The sequence below is a fragment of the Psammomys obesus genome, unplaced genomic scaffold (assembly GCF_907164565.1).
Source record: "Psammomys obesus unplaced genomic scaffold, mPsaObe1.curated_primary_1811, whole genome shotgun sequence".
Taxonomy (NCBI): domain Eukaryota; kingdom Metazoa; phylum Chordata; class Mammalia; order Rodentia; family Muridae; genus Psammomys; species Psammomys obesus.
Genome location: NW_026591643.1, coordinates 1,113,871 through 1,120,843, shown reverse-complemented (window position 1 = coordinate 1,120,843; position 6,973 = coordinate 1,113,871). Strand labels below are relative to the sequence as shown.

Here is a 6,973-nt window from a genome sequence, read left to right as displayed (position 1 = left end):
CCGATGGTGCAAGCAGGCCATTGTCCTTCACAGTGAGGTGGCTGAGGTTAGGCAGCCAGGGGCCCGCAGGAAGTCCTCTGTTATCCTGCCTAGAGAGCACTCGGTAAAATGACTCCTCTGACTAGTGCCTCACTCAGCCCTCAGCAGGGAGGCTGCTTCTCCCGGTAGACGGGAACTAACCCAGAGACCCAGAACTGGACAACGCGCAGAGGGAGAGAGACTCCGGCCCTGAGTGTCGTGATCACACTCCCTTCTGGGGAAGGTCTGGCTCAGGGAGCGAGGCAGAAGTGGGAGTAAGAGTGTAAGAGGAGAACTGATGCGTGAATATACCGAGTGAAATTCTCAGAGTAAACAAACAGAAAAGTTCAAGTCTCCAGTGACAACAGTGACAGGAGGCCGCAGCCGTGTGCCGTTCTCTGCCTGCGTCTGATGAGGGATGTGGCTGGATTTTCAGCTCCTCTCCTGGTGTTTCTGAGATAGGCCGTGGAGAGAACTTCTGGGCTGGACAGTCAGCTCTAGTTTTAACTTCACAAGGAGCCGCTGTGCTGGGTCTGCGGCAGTTGCCCTGTTAATGTCGCTGACAAAGGTGTTCAAGCGTTTCAGTGTCCCCAGGTCCTCCCAAACCCCAGCCGGCACCTGTCTTTCTTTTCTTCATCCAGGCAGGGATGGCTCCAGGCAGGCCGTGGACTTGAACACAGGCCTTGCTGTCCCTGGTGACTGGGTTTACTGGTTCACCACACCAGGTCAACTTTTGTTGGCTTAATTCTAGGTGTCCTGACAGCCGTGAGGCAATGTCTCACGTGATCTTGATTTGCCTTTCCCTGGTTATTAATGACAGCGGTCAGTTTTCACATACCTGTTGGCCGGTTAGTGCATCTCGTTTTTGGAGACATGCCATTTCAAGTGTTAGCCTACTTTTAAACGCGTTGGGTTTTTTGTTTGCTTTTGTTTTTCTTCTTGAGTTGAATTGCTCATATATTTTGGAAATTAACTCCTTGGCATATGGCTTTTTAAATTTTAACCTTTGTATCTGTGTGGCGAGTGCAGTGCCCAAGCTACCTTCTGAACGCTTGCGTTTATGCCCGTAGACAGAAGCTGCTCTCACTCTTCAATCAGTGACGCCTCTCTACAAGAATGGCGGGAATGTAGAAGTACCTGGCTGGCAAGGTGCTGAGGACAAGTGACAGTTGCATGCTCAGTCCCAAACAGGACATTCATACCACTGCTTCTGAAGCTCAGGGAACAGCAGAAAAGACAGTCCTGAGAATGCAAGAGCCAGAGACATGCAGAAGGGCCGAGACATGGTGTCTTTCAAGCATGACCTAGCCAATGCAAGCACGCTGTCCCAGCACCTTGGCCATTTGCAAAGGGCCTGCTCTGCACAAGATCACACCAGCCCTTGATCGGTCACAGATCAGGGAAGACCGCACCAGTGGATTGTCCGTCACAGATCAGGGAGGACATCGGTGGCCCGCTCTGCCCTGCTGAAGTCTGGGCTCCTGATAGATCCTGTGGGGAGCAGACATTCTCTTCAGCTGTGTACCTACTAGTGAACCCCTCAGGCTTCAAGAAATAGCTCCAAACCCATGGTCACACAGCTGGCCCTGGTTACACTCAGTGGCCACAGAAAGACATGAGTGTGGCAAAGACACTTACAGGGAGGAAGGGGAAGGAAACGGGTGGGACAAAAGGAAGGGCGAGAGAAATCAATGCACTACGCATATGCGTGAATTGTTGTAGAAGAAATTTAATAAAAGATTTCTTAAAAAAATAAATAAAACCAAACAAACAAAAAATACCTCACAAATCTGTGCTCCTGTAGTTAGTCAGAAAGATTCTCTCTGGTTCCACTGACACTTCAGCACACGTGACCACGCTTTGCGAAGACTGTGAGCGTGTTGCCAGCACTGCTTAGAAAGAATTACTGCCCTATAAACGTAAGAAGGCACGGAGTGTCCCCTCCCTTCCTCGCCTTCCTGGAAAGGTAGCGCCTTCCTTGTTTACTGCTCTACAGTGTGACACACACACTTCGCCCCTGAGCACGCACAGCCCAAGCCGGGGTTCACGACTTCTGGGATTCTGCCCTTTGATGTGAAATCCAACCCCAGGGCTCATGGGCTGTGTTGTCCTGGGCTTTTGCCTGTGGCCACACTTCAAGCAGAAGTATCAGCCATAGCACAAAGGTACACCAGGCACACACACATACACACACACACACACACACACACACACACACACACACACCCATCCTCCAGGCCATCCTTCAGTTTATAAAAATGCCTTGCCCTATGTTCTCCTGTGACAGTCTTAATCCTGGTGGGTCCTGGAGGCAAAAGGGCAAAGGGGAAGTTGAAAAGCTCGCCTTGCTTTCTCAAGTTGCTGGTGTGACTGTGACGGAAGGCTGGCACTTGCACACGGCCTCCTCCTCCGAATGCTTTGTTTTCCCTCCATGATGCTCTCCTGCCTTGCAGAGGCACAAGACCAGTATCTGCTGGCTACGAGCGAGGGTCGCATCCAGTCTGCCCTTCCTCAGCTGGGCGTAGGCACACTGCTAAGCCTCGGGGCCTGACTGGGCTTCCTCGCCCGTGAAGCAGAAATGGCGCCATGTGCGTCACTGGGTTTGGAGCAGGAAGAGTGTTAATCAGAATGCTTAACACTGCTCCTCGGCTCCGGTAGCCACCGGGCGAAAAGAAACCCGCCCGAGTGAAGACCTCGGAATACGAACTCACGCTTCTGTTGTTGATAGAAAATGACCCACAAGCACGTTTTCTGTCTCTCTAAATCAAAGCAACATGGGTACAATATGCCTATAATCCAGCACTGTGGGAGGCAGAGGCAGGGCTGTGAGTTCGAGGCCAGCCTGGTCTACAAAGTGAGTCCAGGACAGTCAAGGCTACACAGAGAAACCCTGTCTGGAAAAACAAAAACAAAAACAAAGGTCCTAAGAACCAGCCTATATGATTTCTGGTTCCATAAAAGGTTCTCCATTGTCTGGGGTATAAGCAGGCATGTGTGCGTGTGTGCAGGAGTATGTGTGTGTGTGTTTGTGTGTGTGTGTGTGTGTGTGTGTTGTGTGTCTGTTCCCTCAGTGTCTAGGGAAGAGGTTGAAGAGAGTGAAGGGTTTTGGTCTCGCATTTATCATCATGGTCTTCATGTCAGCGCTCACCCTACACCCACGCCAAGAACCTAGCAGCGCAGATGGAAATGCAAAGGGAATTGCTACAACTCTGGTGGAAAGAGTAAGCGCCCACGGACAAAGCCACTGTTGCTTTTGTGGCTTAATCCTGGGTGCCAGCGATGTGCTTTGGTAGTCAGATTTCTTCCGTTCCTGTCACTTGCCTAAACTACTGCAGGGCAAATGATAGCCGTCACAGTCACTACAGGGGACAGGCGAGGCAGCCGACACACCCCAGCCCTGAATGCAAGCAGGAAGATGAGGGGGCCGGGGCAGGGGCCCGTTCTTCCTCCAGCGCCACAGGAGCAGGACAGCGAGTGTGGCGGTGATTGGTGATTTACTTTGTACTGTACAATACAACCTCTCCAAGGCGGGGGACGGTCACCTCAGGGGCCCCGTGTCCTCAGTCCCGGTGCTTTTAAGGGAAACTGACATTTGCTGACGGTGCCACAGAGAAAGAAAACGGGAGTTGCTAATGATTCTTTCCCAGGGGGTCACTGAAGGACTGCAGCAAGAACAGGTCATTCTTGGTGACAGGGACCGAGGCTGGGGTCCCGATGCACCGTTTCAGAGCTCAGCTGTCCCCAGGTTGGGTGGTGGTGGCCGTGTAAGGGGCAGGGCTCTTCTGGGCCTTCAGTTCGGTCCTGTGCTGGAGGACAGCCACGCTGTAAAAGGTCCTTTCCCACCTGTTTGGGGCAATGAGCGCCCAAGTCGGAAGACACAACCAGGAGGAACTAGAGAAAGCCCACTAGACTCTTCCCCAACAGGCCGTGCAGAGTGACAACTCCAGACTCCTGACGGCTTTAAGCGTCAGCTCCTGTGAGGCTCTGCTCTGCCGAGGCTGAATGAGCTCCTGGACGCGTTAGATGCAGATCCCTAGACCCTCCCCTGGCCTAGCGGCGAAGAGCCCTGGCCACGGGTCCAGAGAAGGGCTTTCCTCACTTGGTGCCGCTGCATGCCAAAGCTGGCCGCCATCGCCGGGCACTGCCTTCAGGGTTTACCCTCTGGATCCTGGAGAGCCGTGGGCACTGTTGTGCATCAGGAATGCCCCCTGCTCTGGACACAAAGCTTCCAGTCCTTTCTGCACCCCCAGCCAGGCCCACCCTCTGCCTACCAGAGACAACGAAAGAGTAGACACCGCTGTGGCCGGATGTGAAACTTCCTCTCAAGGGCTGGCATGTTGAAAAGTGATGAGTGGTGAGGACCCAGATTTCATCAACAGACCACACAGGTTCTAGAGCCGAGGGTGGCCTGGAGCGCGCATTTCTGGACTAAACCCCAGGCCCCATGCTTACAACAGGTCACCCCCGGGCCCTCTCTAGTCCACGGTAACTTTTACACAGCATTCTGTAGGAGACCGTGTCCGCCAGGGCTGTCTAATCCTAAGGCGCGGAAGCTGGTCATCGTAAACTAACGCAGCAGCAGGGACTCCGCCGGAAGTACTCACCTTTACCAGCACAGCAAAGCAGATGATTAGCAGTGCCATCACCCCGAAATCTAGTCCCTCAAGTTCTGGATTAAATAAACTGTGGATATTTTACGCTTAACCTACTTGGTGTCGGTAAGGAGTTGTATTTACTTTACAGCTGCTCCAAGAGCAGAACTTTGTCTTTTTTTTTGTTTGTTTGTTTGTTTGTTTTTGTTTTTTTAAATCTATAAAGAAAAGAAGGTGAGAGAGGAGGAGTGGGAACCAGCTGACTTGAAGCCAGCTGTGTTTCTTCTTCAGGAAAGGCCACTGAGGAGGCCATAGCTTGTTTAATCTCAGAAATGTAAACAGAAGGAAGCCTGTCACAATTAAGTTAGACTTTAAGCACTAATTAAGTCTGACGCCCTGTAACAGAGATTTAAGTTTAGTAAATATTGATCCCAAGTGGCTCGCCACTCCTTACACATCTCATATTAATCTTAATGTAAACCAAAGTGCATGTAATCTCTTTACAGCAAAGTTGTTCAGACCTATATTCAAAGAGACGTGAGACTGGAAACCACAAGATTACATTTCCCAGGGATATATATGAAAGACCACAGCCTTGGAACAAAGCTTTCTGTATTTCTGCCAGATTGCTTGAGGCCAGTCAGAGCACACAAAAGCATGCGGCAGAAGCCCTTTGCACTGCTAAATGCACATGCACACACACACACACACACACACACACACACACACACACACATGCAGAGACTTGAATAAACCAACCTAATGTGTTACCGATGCCAGGGGTTTGGGCTCTACTGACTATGCGTTAAAAATACCTGAAGACAGTCGTAATTGACCTTCCGATGCCTCCCACTCCTGTCCCCATCACCCTGTGATGGAAGCCGAAATCAGGATTGCCATGGAGAATGCAGAAAAAGAACCCGTTCCTGATAGTTGACAGAATCAGGGCTCTTAAAATGCCATTAAAGGAGTTGGTGTTTGCCCAGTTTACTCTGAGGCCATCTTTGCCACATTAAAAGTAAAAAAATCTTGTCAACAGTATTAACACAAGGCTTTGTTTTCACACAGACATGACGGGCCTATATTTTCTCCTAAAGTTTATTTTTTGAAACAGTTGACACCAGAGAGGAAAAAAGGAAGAGTCATTTAAAACACATAAAATTTACTCCCGAGACAAAATTTTTTTCCGTGCTGAATGGTTAAGTCGAAAAATAATTTAAAAATTAAAATTTTTAATTATTAAAAATTAATTTTATATTTAATTTAATTTCATTACCGAATGTGTAGCATCTTAAATTTACATTAGAAGCAAAAGTGCCTTGTTCCTGTTCTGGGAAGGGCTGGCTGTCCCTGGGCCTCTTAGTATTACTGTGAACAATTTAAGCGATAACAAACGAGGAGCTTGATGGTAGGGTCGGGTGGCGAGCAAGATGGCACAGGCTCAGGGCACTGGTAGGAAAGTCTGTTACACGCCAGGGATGTCGGAAACTACAGTCACGGACAAGGCCACCCCGTGAAGCCTCCCTGAACCCGCATGGCCCACAGTTTGCTGCCCAACTATGGTCTCTACCGAAAAATGGAGATGTATCATCTTCACGAAGCCAATGCTAAGCAGTGACCACGTGCCACAGAGGGCTACATTAAGTCCTCGAATTCCGTTCACCCAGATGCATGTGGAGGCCAGCAAGCAGACGCCGAGATCCCACGTTGGTGAGGACCACCCTGCATTTCTCGGCTTGCTTGCGTTCTGTCAGCTGTCTGCTGTGGCTCCGTGGCAAGGGCTCTGAGGCTTAAGCAGCAGCAGATGGACATCGCTCTGAGCTGGGCTGGAACCTGCATCACGAGAAGTCGGAAGCCTCTGGCGTCTCTTCCGTCAATGACACCATCTTGGCCATCCTGGAACTGCTAAAGTACCACCAGAGCGTGCTGAATATTGACACTGATATTCACCATGGCGACAGCGTGGAAGAGGCCTTCTATACCACAGACTGGGTCATGACTGTGTCTTTTCACAAACATGGAGAGTACCTCCCAGAATCCTGAGAACACTGCCCCGTGCTCCTGGGGTCCAAATGCAGGCAATACATGCCATCCAGAGGAGAGTGGTGATGAGGATGAAGACCCTGACACACGCATCTCCAGCTGCTCCTCTGACACACACAGTGCCTGTGAGGAAGAATTCCGAATCAGATGAGGGGGGACAGGACGGTTGCAAGAACTCTTCTAACTTCAAAAGAAGCCAAGAATCAAAACAGACGATGAAAAAGAGAAAGATCCAGAAGACGAAAAAGAAGTCACAGAAGAGGAAGAACTCAAGGAGGAGAAGCCAGAAGTCAAAGGGGTCAAAGAAGAGGTCAAGTTGG

At 50.3% G+C, this 6,973-nt stretch overlaps 1 pseudogene; it reads left to right on the top strand.

Annotated features, from left to right (window-relative positions):
* The first annotated feature begins 6,040 nt into the window (after nt 1-6,040).
* Nucleotides 6,041-6,653, top strand: LOC129680084 (histone deacetylase 1-like; annotated as a pseudogene).
* The last annotated feature ends 320 nt before the right edge of the window (nt 6,654-6,973 follow it).